The sequence below is a fragment of the Pelophylax lessonae genome (genome assembly GCF_965119305.1).
Source record: "Pelophylax lessonae genome assembly, chromosome: 7".
Taxonomy (NCBI): Eukaryota; Metazoa; Chordata; class Amphibia; order Anura; family Ranidae; genus Pelophylax; species Pelophylax lessonae.
This window is the reverse complement of record NC_138774.1, coordinates 265,573,582-265,591,544: the sequence shown is the minus strand read 5'-3', so window position 1 is coordinate 265,591,544 and position 17,963 is coordinate 265,573,582. Positions and strand designations below refer to the sequence as shown.

General features: G+C 41.5%; 1 protein-coding gene across 4 annotated transcripts in view; it reads right to left on the bottom strand.

Annotated features, from left to right (window-relative positions):
* The window catches only part of DENND1A (DENN domain containing 1A), a 1,402,774-nt gene that overhangs the window by 811,934 nt on the left and 572,877 nt on the right, over positions 1-17,963 (bottom strand). The window lies entirely within an intron of this gene.

Here is a 17,963-nt window from a genome sequence, read left to right as displayed (position 1 = left end):
TGGCCCTTTAGTTCCAGTGAAGGGAGATCTTAAGGCGTCAGCAAACCAAGACATTTTGGGCAATTTCATGCTCCCAACGTTGTAGGAACAGATTGGGGATAGCCCCTTCCTGTACCAACATGACTGCACACCAGTGCACAAAGCAGGGTCCATAAAGACATGGATGAGCGAGTTAAGGGAGGATGAACTTGACTGGCCTGCACAGAGCCCTGGCCTCAACCTGGGGCCTTCTTGTCTACATCAGTGTCTGACCTCACAAATGTGCTTCTGGAAAAATGGTCAAACATTCCCATAGACACACTCCTAAACCTTGTGGACAGCCTTCCCAGAAGAGTTGCAGCTGGCGGACCATCTCAATATTGAACCCTACAGATTAAGACTAAGATTAAGAGATGCCATTAATGTTCATTTGCGTGTAAAGGCAAGTGTCCCAATACTTTTGACAATATATTGTAAATGTCTGGAGTTTAGCTTTCATTTTGAGAAATTTTGAGAAATTGAAAGTTAACAAGTTGATTTACCACCCACCACAGCTCTTTGAATGCCTTATTAAAAATATTAGGGATTGTCCATGAACTAAGGACTCATTAGCATACAGAGCACGATATTTCAAAAGGTTGGTTCTGATTAATTGTTACAAGTCCTCTGGATATGAAGGTTACTCGGAGGAGAAGTAAAAATGAATGAGGACTAGCATCCACACTACTAAGTGCTGCTTTCAACATTTACTGTATTTCTATGTAAAATGCTGTTAGGCCAAATAGCTATGATACTCTGTCATTGCAGCCTTGTGCATCAAAGAGTCTGAATGACAAACTGCCAGTGATGCCTGGAGCAAACAATCAGGATTTCATCAACTGTTATTTTTCCAGTGAAGATTACAAAATGAATGGATTATTTTTAAGTCTATGAGCAATAGGCAATCTTTGACACCCTAATAAATGATACCTAATTATTGTTTAGTGATCTGCAATTCAGATACTAGAAAGAACAAAACCTGAAGCAAATATTCATTTGGTTTTGTTTAGAGGTCTTCTTTAAAGAATCAGTAGGATGTTACAGCCATATAAATCCCAGCGCAGTTTCAGAGAAGTAAAAATACAGAATTTTGTTTTTTACTGTTCATGCCATCCATAATTCTTATGCAGTCAGTCACAAGCAAATGAAAAATAAAATATAGGAGGTGTTTTTGGCTGATCTTCCTTCACTGACTGTCAATACTGAGCAGGTGTAAAACAGAAAAAAGCCCAGCTTATAGGAAAGCAATAGAAGCTTCTCTTGTTCTTCCTGAGCGTGCTTTGCAGTCAACAAGCACAAGGTAGTGGAGGAGATGGGCACAGAAGAAAAAATTTTCAGGGTGCTTTATCTTAGATATTTTATTTCCTTTTTAGGAATGTAGTGAAATTTGATAGTTGTACACTGTGATCAACAGCTTCTCGGTTTCAATTAAATTTGAGTATTATACTATAGAGTGCCTTTAAAGGAACAGCAATTGGTTTAACGACTATGGGGACTGGGGGAGCAACCTCTTCTAAGCATGTGTAGCAGGATTCCCAGCTGTTTTGCTGGATATGGGTTCCCCTGGGCCACCGGGTGCAACAAAAGTACCCCTGTGCATGTTCCTCCAAGTGTGAGCGCTGAGACAATGACCAGTCCTGTATCTTTGGGTTTTTTGTATTTATTAAGAACTTGGATGGGAGATGGGAATGAGTGGGATACTCCTTTGGCTCAACTATGCACAATTTGCTAGGGACAACTAATAAACGCTTCTTGGCGCTGACTTGACGGTGTCTAGATGCCGGTCAACGCCGGTTAATGTTGGCGTCCTGCCCGTTAACTCCAAATTGACCTTGGACTGCTTTCTCACTTAAAGAAGTCATTTTATAGCTCCCTTAAGCACTTCTTGCTGAGGTAGCTACTTTGCTGCTGTTGACACTTCAGGGCCCACGCTGGCACCCTCTTCCTCTCACTTGTCTTCAGGGCTTAAACACTGGCACCCCCTTTCTATAAACCTTCTCCTCAGGTTAGCTGGCTCCTGGATCCCCTTGACCTTCTGGAGTGGTCTCCTCTCCTAGGCAGACCCCTGGGCAGTCTCAAGTACTCATGATACTGTTTTTCCCCCTAAAACTTCTGCCCAGCAGTTCCACTCATCCACAGCACTCTGGATCCCTCCTCTCCCGCTCAGCTCATCCTCCATCCTCTAGGCCGACCACCCAGGACACTCTTACTTGCGCTGACAGGAGGAGAGACAGCGGTCACCCTCCTCCTGGGACTCTGCTACCCGCCAAAGACGCTGCGTCATGTGCTCCCCTAAGACTTATACCCTATCCCAGGATGCTTTGGGGCAGATTCTGCCCTCTGAGATGGATACAAGCCCTGGTGTGCTATTGGTCAGGTTCCCGCCACTGTCCAATAGGAGCCTTCATCGGACCCAGTGGGGAGACTCCCCAGACTCAACAGACACCCTTGAAAGCACATGACAGCCTAACCAAATGATCAGGCCCTCCTGATATGCAGACAGGGCCACCCATATGCTTCTTCCTAGCACCCACCTAGGAGGGTGCTACACATGTAAGGATGGGAATTGCTGTGTATCTTGGACCTAAACACAACAAGCTTCTATGCATGCACCTTACAGCTGAAAGATTCTCTGCCTGACAGTGCCTGCACATATTCAGCAAGCACATCACTCAGCAGAACCAAGGCTGGCATTGTGGGACATGTAGCCTCTCACATAACAGTTAAGTAAATACGGAAACCAATAATTTACATCCTGTCTGACCACCAACATATGAGGTGCTTCACCACTGACCATTAAAGTAATGGAGCATTTAACTGTTAAAAAAAAAAAAAAAGTAATGGAACATCCACCTATGTAAGGGGACACTTTATCACTGACCACCCATTTAAGGGGGCACTTCACTGACCACTAAAGTAATAGAGCATTTAATGACTTACCACCTATTTAAGTGTGCACTTCATCACTGACCACCAACATAATAAGGCATGTGGTGGTCATACCACAAACCACCAAAGTAAGAGCACACTCCACAACAAACAAAAGATGTAAGAAGGCACTTTTACCCTGCATTAACCACTTCTGGACCGGAAGATTTTCCCCCCTTAATGAGCAGGCCAGATTTTGCAATTCGGCACTGCCTCATTTTAACGGACAATTGTGCGGTCATGCGACGCTGAACCCAAATAAAATTGATGTCCTTTTTTTCCCCCAAATAGAGCTTTCTTTTGGTGTTATTTGATCACCTGTGCGATTTTAATTTTCGCGCTATATACAAAAAAAGAGCGACAATTTTGAAAAAAAAAATCGCAATAAGCGTGTTTTGATTGGTTTGCGCAAAAGTTATCACGTCTACTAACTACAAGAAAGATTTACGTAGTTTTTATTGTTTTTTTTTTTTTTACTAGTAATGGTGGGGATCTGCGGGACTGTGACATTGTGTCGGACAGATCGGACCCCTGACTGACATTTTTTACACTTTTGGAGGGACCAGTGACATTACTACAGTAATCAGTGCTAGAAATATGTACTGTTACTGTAATAATGACACTGGCGGGGAAGGGGTTAACACAGAAAGTGATCAAGGAGCTAAATGTGTACCTAGGGGCGTGTTTCTAACTGTGGGGGCATGGCTTGTGAAATGATCACAGAGACCTGTGTTGCTATATAGCAGGATCACAGGAGCTCTGTGATCATTGCAGAGAGAAGAACGGTCAGCTGTGTTTACAACAGCTGACCATCCTTCTCTCTCAGCGGGGAGCGATCGCGGGTGTCAGGCAGCAATCGGAGCTGCCTGCCCCGTGCATCTGCATCCCCGCTGCAGAGTGGGGGCGGGAGCACGCCGGTGCGCTTGCCCCCTTGCTGCGAGCGCAAGACCGACATATACCTACGTCGGTTCGTACAGGAGGGCCGCCCTGCCGCAGTAAAACTGTGGAGGTGGTCTTCGTAAGGAGAAGAAACGTGTGTGGGCTACTAATAACCTTTGGTGGGCCAAAGTATAAGTGTGTCATCATACCAGGTCCCTAATGATGTGTCCTTTCAGGTCCAGCACTGCAAAAGTATCAGACAAAACTGTAAATGTAAGTTCCACTATGTGTGAATTGTGGTTCAAAGGCAGAGCAAATGACAGAATGGCATAAACACAAATTAATTGATTAAACCCAATCTGCATTTAGACATTCAGGGATCAATTCCAGAGGTAAACACATCTATGAATTTTTGTGTTAAGATTACTCATGTGGTATCCATCTCAGAAGCATGCAATACACAAAAAAACATGCACTAATTACCACGTGTTCATTTCTTTATTTTGCAGTATTTAGTATTTTTTACACCTTATTGTATCGCAGACCATACCCTCTAGTTTCAGCAGAAAGTGAGACACTTGGCAGCGGTATTACTACCACTGCTAAGGCAAGCCATAGATGGAAGGAAAGAAAAAATTGCTTGATTCCCCCATCAACACAGTTTTGAAGTGTTGATGGGGGAATGCCTCCTGCAGCGCTATTGTGTTCTGCCAGCAGGGAGAGCTTTCCTGGCCAGCCTAATACAAGGATTACTGCTAGCGGCTATAGCTGCTGGCAGTAATCAAATGTAGAAAATTCTAACAGGCTGGTTGTACCCAGGTCATTGGAAGGATTGACCTGGGTAAATTCAGCCTGCTTATTATATATAGATCGTAATTCGGCCGGTCTCTGCTGAACAAGCCAAATTTAGATCCACGTATGGCTGCCGTAATGTGACATTTCTTTTTCAGGGATACTGGTTGTCAGGGAGCTGGCATCCACTGGCGTTCTAACAACTGGTGACTCATTCCTGCCCAGGTGAATTTGAAGGAGTAAGGGGGAGGCTGCAGAGTTGAAAAAAAAAAAGAAAAAAACAGGCAGAACTTATCTGTAGTGCATTGACACTTTACATATCGCATATATATTTTGTATAAAACACATGCGATAAAGTGTAGTGAAATGAACCCTAAAACTTACAGATATATGGGAGATTGTCAGGTCTACGCAGTAATTTGCTCTGCAGATAGCAGCTTGCATTTTTAACAAAAATGATATACACACCTCCTATTCAATTATGTTGCAATATTTAAAACATTTCAACTGAGGGAATTCTATGTTTAATTAGCAAAGCATGAAAAAAGCAGGAGACAAACCCCTTGGTCACACTCGCTTACAAATGCAGCACACGACTGGATTTTAGGATAAAGCAGGACGACAATTTTTTTTTTTTTTTAATAGTCTTTACAAGATGCAGCAACACTCTGCCAACTGTAAGCGGATCTGTGCCCCTATGGTTAGGAACTAAACAGCCTGCAGTAATAAATGAAGTGAGACACAATTTACGTGACAGTTGAGTGAGAGGCACTAATGTTTATCTGAAGCCTGCAAGTACTACTGTAAAATGTAAGTAGCTTATCAAAATATACTGATAAGCAACTTAACTTTTCATGTTATATGACAGCGTTATCAAGTTGGCTAATACATCTCAAATCAGCCAGGGCTGCTGTGCACTGGATATTGCAGCATGGAAAATGATTACCAGTTTAAACAATGTCCATGGAAGAGATACCAAGTAAACATTGGGAGAGGATTAGGCAGTGGAATGGTCCTTACTTATAAACAAACTTCTACTGAATTACAGGGGCCGACTAAGGATCACGAAATCCCTTCAGTAAAAGGACCTCTGAGAGTGAGATTAAAGACCTTTTCATAAACAAAAGGATTACATGACCCTTATCACTAGAAGCTCTCTCTAGTAAAGTGAGAGAACCACAAGACCGAAAATGTATCAAAAAGGCAGACATCTATGCTTAGAAACAGTAGCAATTGTGATTTAAAGTACAAACCCCATTCCAAAAAAGTTGGGACGCTGTACAAATTGTGTATAAAAACGGAATGCAATGACGTGGAAGTTTCCAATTTCAATATTTTATTCAGAATACAACATAGATGACATATCAAATGTTTAAACTGAGAAAATGTATAATTTTAAGGGAAAAATAAATAGATTTTAAATTTTATGGCATCAACATATCTCAAAAAAGTTGGGACAAGGCCATGTTTACCACTGTGTAGCATCCCCTCTTCATTTTATAACAGTCTTCAAACGTCTGGGGACTGAGACAAGTTGCCCAAGTTTAGGAATAGGAATGTTGTCCCATTCTTTTCTAATACAGGTTTTTAGTTGCTCAACTGTCTTAGGTCTTCTTTGTTGCATCTTCCTCTTTATGATGCGCCAAATGTTTTCTACGGGTGAAAGATCTGGACTGCAGGCTGGCCATTTCAGTACCCGGATCCTTCTTCTGCGCATCCATGATGTTGTAATTGATGCAGTATGTGGTCTGGCATTGTCAAGTTGGAAAATGCAAGGTCTTCCCTGCAAGAGACAACATCTGAATGGGATCATATGTTGTTCTAGAACTTGGATATACCTTTCAGCATTGATGGTGCCTTTCCAGATGTGTAAGCTGCCCATGCCACTCGCAGTCATGCAACCCCATACCATCAGAGATGCAGACTTCTGAACTGAGCGCTGAGAACAACTTGGGTTGTCCTTGTCCTCTTTAGTCCGGATGACATGGCGTCCCAGTTTTCCAAAAAGAACTTCAAATTTTGATTCATCTGACCACAGAACAGTTCTCCACTTTGCCACAGTCCATTTTAAATGAGCCTTGGCCCAGAGAAAACGCCTGCGCTTCTGGATCATGTTTAGATTTGGCTTCTTTTTTCTGTTTTAGCTGGCAACGGCGAATGGCACGGTGGATTGTGTTCACTGACAATGTTTTCTGGAAGTATTCCTGAGCCCATGTTGTGATTTCCATTACAGTAGCATTCCTGTATGTGATGCAGTGCTGTCTAAGGGCCCGAAGATCATGGGCATCCAGTATGGTTTTTCCGGCCTTGACCCTTACGCACAGAGATTGTTCCAGATTCTCTGAATCTTTGGATGATATTATGCACTGTAGATGATGTTATAACTTCAAACTCTTTGCAATTTTTCTCTGAGAAACTCCTTTCTGATATTGCTCCACTATTTTTCGCCGCAGCATTGGGGGAATTGGTGACCCTCTGCCCATCTTGACTTCTGAGAGACACTGCCATTCTGAGAGGCTCTTTTTATACCCAATCATGTTGCCAATTGACCCAATGAGTTGCAAATTGGTCCTCCAGTTGTTCCTTATATGTACATTTAACTTTTCCGGCCTGTTATTGCTACCAACTTTTTTGGATTGTGTAGCTCTCATGAAATCCAAAATGAGCCAATATTTGGCATGACTTTTCAAAATGTCTCACTTTCAACATTTGATATGTTATCTATATTATATTGTGAATAAAATATAAGTTTATGAGATTTGTAAATTAGTCAATTTTTTACTCACAATTTGTACAGTGTCCCAACTTTTTTGGAATTGGGTTTGTAAATGTAAACCCAATCACTAAAATTTCAGAAAAGCTTTAACTTGTACATGTCATTTTAAAAGTGGATTTTAATAGTTCATTGTGCAGCCTTCATTAACCACATGACTTCCGGAAGAATTACCCCCCGCCCCCCCCCTTCAAGGCCAGGCCATTTTTTGCGATACGGCACTGCGTTAATTTAACTGACAATTGGGCGGTCATGCAAAGCTGTACCCAAATAAAATGTATATGTAATTTTTTGTCCTCCACTAATAGAATTTGCTTAAGGCGGTATTTGATCACCACTACATTTTTTTATTTTTTTCCCAAATAATCTTTATTGAAGTTTAACAAGTATAAACAAATGAATAAGCAAGAAACAGTCACATTATGAAAGGGTTAGTTACACATTAGTATTCATTAACAAAGTAGACATCTCTCTGCATATAAGGGCATAGAGCTGGATCTTACAAAGTATAGAGCCCAGTAGAAAGCATTAGATATAACATCAAGCATGCCAAGTTGTCCAAGCTTCCCATTGCTTATCAAACAAAGTTAGCAGGGTTCTGGCTGCCAGTAGGCGTTCATACTGGTTCAAGTTGACCTGTGTGCGGACTTTCGAAGGGTTAGGGGCAGAACTGTCTTTCCAGTGTCTGGCAATAACAAGTTTGGCTGCAAGTAGGAGGTGTACGATAATGTTCCTATACATGCCAGGGTAGTCGTTTATGTCTATATGGAGGTTTTAGAATCCCAGATATATCTGCCATAATTTGGAAAATTGTTCACCAGTAGCTGGCGATGCCAACACAAGACTAAAAGACATGATGTATGTTGGCCTGATGTCCACATCAGAGCGGTGAGAAAGCAGGGATAAACTTCGCCAGGAGGACTGGGGTTTTGTACCATTTGGCAATGACTTTTTGGGAGAGGTCCCAGTGATTAGTGCAGTGTGAGGCTGCAGTTATTGTGTTGAACGACTGGACCCATTGCTTTGGCGTAAATTGTCTGTCTTAGTCGGATTCCCATTTCAACATAGGGGTGCGTTTTTATTTTTTGCGCTATAAACAAAAAGGTCTGACAATTTTGAGAAAATAAAAAAAAAAAAAAAAAAATAAAAACTATATATTTTTTTCTTTCTGTTATAAAACCAATATACCATATCCAATAAAAAAAAAAAATAAAATAAAATTTCTTACATAAGCAAAGCTCCGTTTCAGGTCTCTGCCCGATGATCGGAGGGTGCCAGGAGGCATCCCTTGCCCGGCACCCGCAGAGCTGTAAGTAATCACCACAGAAGCTGTCCGTCAATGGCGCACACCCCCTAGGCGGAAGGGCAGAATAAGCCAATAAGCTTCTAATTTCAGCTTGTTCAATTAAGCTTTGAAAAAAAAAACAGGAAGCTGATTGGTTTCTGTGCAGAGTTGCACAAAATTTGCTCTACAGTTTTAGTAAATCAATCCCAAAATATTGCAACTGACTGATCCTTAGATGCTGTGGCTGCATTTGTTTTATTTTATTGAGGAAACCCAGCCAGTGACACACAGGCTTTGTCCCAGTGGATAGGCACAACAGTGGTGCATCCTGGGATATGTTATAAAAGCCACGGGCACATGTAACAGGGCATCTTTGGGTGGGAAGCCAGGTCCCAGGAGGAGGGTGATGGCTGTCTCTCCTCCTGCTGCTGAGGAAGGTGGTCACGAGTGGTCGGCCTTGTGGACCAGAAGTGTGGTGCTGAGTCAGGAGGTCCAGCGGATGCTGACAAGGGAGTTGGAGGCAGAGTGCTCCAAAGAAAAAAAAATGTCCGTGAGTACTGGGAAGCTTGCCAGGGGTCTGCCCAGGAAAGGGGACCCCTCTAGTAGGATGTCAGTGGACAGAAGGTCAGCGCACACAGTCAGTGAGAAAGGGGGTGCCAAGTTAGACCCCGAAGAGTAATCATATTCTTTATCTTCAATTTAGTGGCAAAGTGAGGCAGCGGCCTTGCCGCATTCTACAGTCAGTTGTCCTCAGGAATTGTGCATAGATCAAGTTGAGTATCCTACTCATCCCTTCTCCCATCCAAGTTGTAAAATAAACACAAAAACCAAATCCCCTGGACTGGTTATCGTCTGAGCCAAGAATTTTTAATGCTGTGTGTCTGCTTTCAGCTGCTAACGGTAACCCAGGGGAACCCAAGAAGTGTAATTCTCAGTAGCTCCCTAGGGGGCAGTGCTACACAAGCATTTACACAACGCCGACAATTTTTGTAGTACTTTACATTCTGTACATTTACATGAGAACGTCTGGAGTGGGAGGAGAGTTGTACCAGGAGGAAAGGAGCAGGAGCAGGAGGGGACTCCTGCACTGTCAGAATACACTGATCAGCGCTGTATATGCTGCTCGAATGAAAGTTTTCCAACACTCCCTTTTGAAAGAAGTCGATCATTAGATTTACTTCTGTTGAGCGGGGACAGCCATAGGTAGATAGAAATTGGGATAGTCCCTGCCGAATTTCGAACCATCTATGGCCAGTTTAAGCCACATCTTCCCATCTCCACAACATAAATTGAAGGGGTTCTCTATTTCCTAGAAATATCTGGGAACACTGTACCTGATAAGAGTGCAACGTAATCAGAGAGAACAGGAAGTTATCAATTTACAAGAATTTTTTTTTATTTTTGCACCTATTACCGTATATACTCAAGTATAAGTCGACCCGAATATAAGCCGAGGCCCCTAATTTTACCACAAAAAGTGGGAAAAGTATTTACTAGAGTATAAGCCTAGGGTGGGAAATGCAGCAGCTACTGGACCCAACTGGACCACCACGAGACACAAAACAGGGGCTGTGGGCATGGTACAGGAGATGGCGCAGGTCATGGTATAGGCATGGCACAGGTCATGGTAAGGGCATGGCACAAGTCATGGCACAGGTGATGGTACAGGCATGGCACAGGTCATGGTACAGGAGATGGTACAGGTCATGGTACAGGAGATGGTATAGGCTTAGCACAGGTGATGGTATAGGCATGGCACAGTATGTACAGACATGGCACAGTAGGTATAGGCATGGCACAGTATGTACAGGCATGGCACAGTATGTACAGGCATGGCACAGTAGGTATAGGCATGGCACAGTAGGTATAGGCATGGCACAGTATGTACAGGCATGGCACAGTATGTACAGGCATGGCACAGTAGATGCAGTGCTGTGGGCATGGTACAGGAGAATGTCCTGTACCATGCCCGCAGCACTGCATGAGGAAATGCAGGAGCTACGGAGGAGTCTCCCTTACCTTTCGGTCAGGCGCCTTCGATTTAAAAATTGTGCCGCCCGGCGCCAATACGTCACCGCGAATGCACCGCCGATGCTCGGGAAAGCCCGTACACAATTGGCTATTCCCGGGCATGCGGCACATGCGCGGTTGACACGTCGGCGCCGGGCGGCGCCATTTTTAAAAAGACAGTGACTCGAGTATAAGCCGAGGGGGCATTTTTAGCATGGAAAAACATGCTGAAAATCTAGGCTTATACTCTAGTATATACGGTAAAAGGAAAAAACAGAACACATTCAATGGTATAGTAAACCAATCAAAATGAACAAAAAGGGAAAGTAATTGTTAGGGATTACACTTTAAATGTTAGTACACTTGATAATGTGATGTTGGGTGTATGTTTTATGTATGTTTAGAAAGACACCTAGAAGAAACGCTCCATTGTTATAAATGTTGTTTGCGAGAAGTACCAAATTTTGCTGTTAACAGGATTACTCTGCAAAGCTGCTGCTTTGATATAATGTGAAGATCTGGAAGTTGTTAGTTTTCAAGGCACGTGATATGTTCCCGAGACACAAAGTAAAATGTGGTCTTGTGTAAACTGCATTTTCACACACACGCTCAGAAAACATTGAGGATATAAAGTATTCCTAACAATGCATGATGCAAAATTAGAACTATACAGCTCCCAACTGTCGTCCTCCTTTTAGAACCAGAATCAAATCCCTCTGCCCCCATTCTAACCTCAGTTGCCTTTCTTTTTGCCCTGATGTATAGACTGCTAAGAAAAAATTACTATGGTCTACCAAATATGTTATACATAAACCTATCATCCAACAATAAATGATTGTATTAGTTGTTAGTTAAAAGTAAAAGATGTGGTGAAAAAAAAAAAAATAGCTTGTAGGTTTCACCAATCATATTTGCATATGAATCTCTCATGGTCTGTGTACCTGCAGGTATATCTAACCAGGTATGTCTATTCCCTACATCAGGGGTGTCCAAACAACGGCCCTCCAGCTGCTGCGGAACTACACATCCCATGAGGCATTGTGATTCACTGACATTCACAGAAATAACTAGGCATGATGGGGATTGTAGTTCCTGAACAGTAGTTTGGACACCCCTGCCCTACATACTTTGCACTAAATGACATCCTCCTTTCCCATCTCAGAAAGTTGGAGGGTTAGAAACTACCAAAGCCAAATAGGGGTCGAATTGGTTAACACTTTGGCACCGCCAGAGTTGGGGTCCTGAGTTAATTTTTTAACAAAAACACAGTCTATATGGAGAATTTTTCTTATGTATGTGCCCTTTGAGTGCTTCAGTTCCCTTCTATTATACAAGAAACATACTCTTTGTATAAGCCCTTAAACCACTTCAACCCCGGAAGGTTTTGCCCCTTAATGACCAGGCCACTTTTTGCGATTCGCCAGTGCCAAAAATTGTGCGGTCGTGAAACGCTGTACCCAAATAAAATTGATGTCATTTATGTTCCCACAAATAGAGCTTTCTTTTGGTGGTATTTGATCACCTGTGCGTTAATTTATTGCGCTAAAAACAAAAAAAAGAGCGACAATTCTGCTGAAAAAAATATATATACAATTTTCACTTTCCGCTATATAACATTCCCAAAAAAAAATTAAAAAACTATTTTTTTATGCTTTTAAGCAAATCTGTATTATGCTACATATTTTTGTTAAAAAAAATCCCTATAAGCGTATACTGATTGGTTTGCACAAAAGTTATCGTGTCTACAAACTAGGGGGAAAGATGTCATTTTTTTTTACTAGTAATGGCGGTGATCTGCGATTTTTAGCGGGACTGCGATATTAGGGCGGACAGATCGGACCCCTAACTTTTTTTTTTTTTTTACATTCATTTTTTATTTATTGAAAACATAAAACATTACACTGAGTTAAATATACAATCAAAAGAAGAGACCCCAATGGGATCTCAAAGTAAACGGTAACAACATAAAATTTTCGGATCATAACGAGGGTAGTAAAGTAATGCATTCAATTAGTTCCAGTACAGTATAACATTATATTAATAACACAATACATAGTAACATCAAGCTAACTTGACATTTTTTGACACTTTTGGGGGGATCAATGACATTACTACAGTAATCTAAAAATATGCACTGTTACTGTAATAATGACATTGGCAGGGAAGGGGTTAACCCAGGGGTGATCAAAGGGTTAAGGGTGAGCCTAGGGGGTGTTTTCTAACTGTATTGGGGAGGGACTTGTGGAATCAATACAGAGATCTGTGATCCTAAAGAGGAGGATTACAGGTGCTCTGTGTTTAGCCCAGAGAGAATAACGGTCTGCTGTGTTTACTGTGTTCCACAGAGAGCGATCGCAGGTGCCCCTCGGCAATTCCGACCGCCAGCCCATGGAGCGGCTTCCACGCTGTGCGCCTCCAGCGGCACACTCGCACCCCCAGCAGTGATCCCGCAAACCGTGGTACAGGTACGGCGGTTCACGCAGCAGAGCCAGCCCGACGCAGTATATCTGCGGTGGGTGGTCGGCAAGTGGTTGAGGACAAGGGGCTTTACATCTTCATCCTAATCTCTGGTATACTGCACTAAGCTGTAGATCTACACTCTAAATTTGTTTTACCATTTAAAGCATAAATTCCTGTGCCAATGGACATGCACACACATAAGCATGAGTGTTTGCACGGAAGTAATTATGTCTTCAGGTGTGTGACCTGGTTGTTAATACCAATCACAGTCAGTGTGATGCTGGGTTCACACTGTTTCAGTGTACTGCATAGCATGTGATTTGTACAGGAATCACAATTGATTTCCGTGCGAATTCAGTGCGGTGCGAATTGAGCCATAGATTATTTATAGCTCAATTCGCACTGGATCCACACCAAAAAGAAGCAGGACCCTTTTTTTTTTTTTTTTTTTGTCCGCGCTGGAATCGGATCGTATGGGTGTTCAGACCCATGAAATCCGATTCCATCCGATGACACAGTTCGCACTGCGCTCTGCGAACTGATTTGGGGGGTGTCCTTAACTTTACATTATATATACATTACTACATAAACCCTGCAGCGGTTCGCAGAGCGCAGTGTGAACTGCCTGTGATTCTGATGCAGTGCAAAAGCTATAATACATAAAGTATCAATATAGATATTTTATGTACTCTCTAGACCCACCCATAGCATCCACTCCTGAAGAAGTGAGATATTCTCACGAAACGCGTTGAGTTTCAAGATGCCTCAGTTTCATCATGCATTGTTTCCGACTGTACTTGCAAGCATGTATATGTATTTATGTTTTATTCCTCTACGTATATGTGGCCACACTTGACAATTTGTTCTATTTTCAATAAACTGATTTATATTATACATTTGTTTGGCCCCTGTGTGTCCACCTCATTCAAAGTCCCAGGGCGGCCTTCTCCATTTTGTACCTGTTATTTAGGGATGGAGGTGTGACACTGGTAGTATCGGACCTTTTTTATCTTTTTTGTAAACCTCATGAAGAGGTTAATTTGCTCTCAGTTTATATAATCAAGCATGGGGGGCAGGGACTGATGTGAAGGACTCTATGTATAATTAAAAGAAAATACTGATGATTTTTAAGATAGTAAAATATAAAAATTATAGCGAATGACAGCACTTTTCATATTCATTACATTCTTATTATTATGCAGTTTCTGATACTTGGCTTATTTAATAAAGTAGTAAATACAAGGTGAAAATGGTTGCGCAAAACTTAAAAAGCCCATAGTACCAATCATATTTGAAGTTACTGCAGGTACACCTATTCTAGATCAAAGGTTTTTTGTAATTTTTGTGCCTTAAAATGCCTTAAAATATACCTTTCTAAAACGTTCAACACTAACCTGAAAAGGAGGGGGGGGATTCATTTCTCTTAACCACTTGCCGACTGCCGCACGACTATTTACGTCGGCAGTCAGCCCCTCACAGGCAGAGCGACGTAGGGCTACGTCGCTAGCCTGTAAGGGTTTTTAGGAGCGAGCGCGCGCCGCCAGAGGCGCGCTCCCGCTCGGTCACGGACCCCCCCGCTCGTGTGACGATCGTCCGTGACTAATGTAAACAAAGCCGCCTGTCAGTTCTCCCTGTGTAAGAATGATGATCAAACGGTTCTACTATGTAGGACCATTGATCACTGTTCTTACACATCAAGCCACAGCCAATCACAGTTAGAAGCACGCCCCTAGGACACACTTAACCCCTCCCTCTCCAATACAGTTAACTCCTTCACTGCCAGTGTCATTTTTACAGTAACAGTGCATATATATAGCACTGATTACTGTAGTGTCACTGGTAACCCCAAAAGTGTCAAATAAGTCAGTCAAGGGTCCGATCTGTCCGCCGCAATGTCGCAGTCCTGCAAAAAAAAAAATCGCAAAACGCCGCCATTACGCGTTAAAAAAAAACAACAAAAATGACAAAAATCTTTCCCTTTGTTAGTAAACGCAATAACTTTTGCGCAAACCAATCAAAATACACTTTTTGCAATTTTTTTTTTTACCAAACATATGGTAAAAAAAAATGGCCTAAAATGTTAAAAAATTTTGATTTTTACATTTGTTTGGGGGAATTTCATATAAAAAAAATGTGAAAAAGATTGTTATTTTTGCAAAATTTACGCTCTTTTTTTGTTTAGAGCGCATAATCAAAAAATCGCACAGGTGATCAAATACCACCGAAAGAAAGCTCTGTTTGTGGAAAAATAAGGACGCCAAATTCGTTTAGGTACAGCGTCGCACGACCGCGCAATTGTCCGTTAAAGTCACGCAGTGCCGAATCGCAAAATAGGCCCTGGTCAGGAAGGGGGTAAAATCTTCCGGGGATTAAGTGGTTAATTGCTATAGTTGGTGATACTTTGTGGCTAACTGCACATCTAGAACTGCTGTTATTTTGCACAAATAGCTTAATGAATAAGCCTGACTGTGACATAATAGTATAACATATGTGCAGTATAGGGTATTGCTGATAACAAGGCATTTACATGTGCACAGAGGTAGATGTACTTGTAGCTGTCCAATGCTGTATTATCCAGTATCCATGTATTGACAATACAGACACAGAGAACTTGCAGTACCACAGTATGTCTGTTGATGGCAGTGTTGAGGTACGCCAGGCTAAGGATTCCTTACACTTCTGTCTCCCATACAGTAAACACCCAAGGTAAGTTCATTCTACGTATAAATCCTCTTAAATAGTTTACATAAATATTCTAATTAAATTTGAACTCAGCCTCAGAAATACATTTGGCAACCGTCTAAATCACAGGCATGTGTTTAACAGAGATTCATTTTAAGACGAGATATCACTTTCGGCTCTTGATATCTTTATATTATTGCTCAGCATAGTGCTTTTAACAAGACATATCAACAGATCTCATTCTGAGATCTACAGAAACCTGCAGTATGAAATGTTTGGTGAGAAAGGAAATGGCTTCATTCATTACCCATTAAATCTAATGCTGGTGGCTTAGTAAGGTCAAATCTTTCTATGCTTTCTTTAAAAAGATCTCAAATCTCTTTGTCCATGCAATGATCACCCAGCATCTTTAGCTGGCATTTCTGATTTGGACAACAATGCTTTAACAAATATGTTGAATTCTTCCTTTCTCAAAAAAAAAAAAATATATATATATATTTTTTCCCCAAAAGTTTTTAGAATTCTTCCTTTCTCATTCAGAAAAAATAAAAAACTAAGATCTAAAACGTGGCTGCAGCATTTTCACACCCTGCTGGAAAATCTTTGCCACCAGTGCTAGAAATTAATCATGTGCATGTTTATTAGTCATTTGTCACCCTTTATAACATGTTTGCTGGTCCGAAAATTCCAATTAGTAAGAGTCCATTCACACTGCCGCGACTTGTGAGGCGACTTGTGTGCCCTCAAGTCGCCCCAAGTCGCTTGACATAACAAAAGCAATGTTAATCAATGAGTGCCATCTTAATTGGCACTACTTAAGTCGCTCTGACTTCAGAAAAGGGTCCTGTACTACTTTGAGGCGACTTGTATCCGACTTGTCCCATCCCTGTGCTACTAAAAATTCTAAGAAAAATGATCTGTTTTTTCTGGTTATGGACTCCAGAACCAGAAAAAACAGATAATTTTTCTTAGAATTTTTAGTAGCACAGGGATGGAGCTCCGCTCCTTTCACACCTGGGCGTTTTTGTTGCAGGCATTTATTGGGCATTTTTTGGGCGTCTTTGGAGGCAGGCATGACATCTGAACTTCTGTATAGGGGTATCTATACACACATTATATATATATATATACACACATACACACAGGAGCAGAACCCTATCCCTGCAAATAATTTCATTAGCGCAGGGATGGGGTTCCGCTCATTTCACACCTATATATGTGTATGTGTATATATACATATATGTGTGTGTATATACCCCTACACAGAAGTTCAGATGTCATGCCTGCCTCCAAAGACGCCCAAAAAATGCCAGATAAACGCCTGCAACAAAAACGCCCAGGTGGAGCGGAGCCCCATCCCTGCGCTACTAAAAATTCTAAGAAAAATTATCTTTTTTTTCTGGTTCTGGACATGCTACAGAGCTAAGACTTCACAGGTACACTTTTTAGACCCCCAGACACTAAATCCAAAGAAATCTAATTTTTTTTTTCAATAATTTTTTCAATAATTGGCTCTCTATCAAAAACGACAACTTTTTTTTGTGTGATTGAGCATGACCCAGAACCATCATATTCTGATTGGCCAAATACAAAGTCGTCTATCATACAAGTCGCGCTGAATTCGCGCAAAGTCGCACTGAAGTCGCGCTGAAAGTTGCACTAACAAGTCGCCCCTTATGAGGCGACTTTCTGGTCGCGGCAGTGTGAATGGGGTCTAATACTATTTGTTATTATATGTTTAGCTATAGATAGTGGTCTGTTTTGTCAAAAAAGTGACACATTTTTATCAAGAATATTCCTTTGTACAGCTTTATTTTTAGGAAGCAAACTATTAGTGGGTATCAAGTAAGTAGCATAAGTTGAGAAAATATTCCAGCATTTAGGAAAAAATCCCCCCCCCACCCCCAAAAAGCCTAAGATCATTATAATTGTCATTAAACCACAGTAATCAGAAATACAGTACATCCAGAAAGTATTTACAGCCCTTCACTTTTTCCACAGTTTGTTATGTTACAGCCTTATTCCAAAATTGATTAAATTCATTATTTTCCTCAAAATTCTACAAACAATACCCCATAATGACAACGTGAAAGACGTTTGTTTGAAATCTTTGCAAATTTATTTAAAATAAAAACA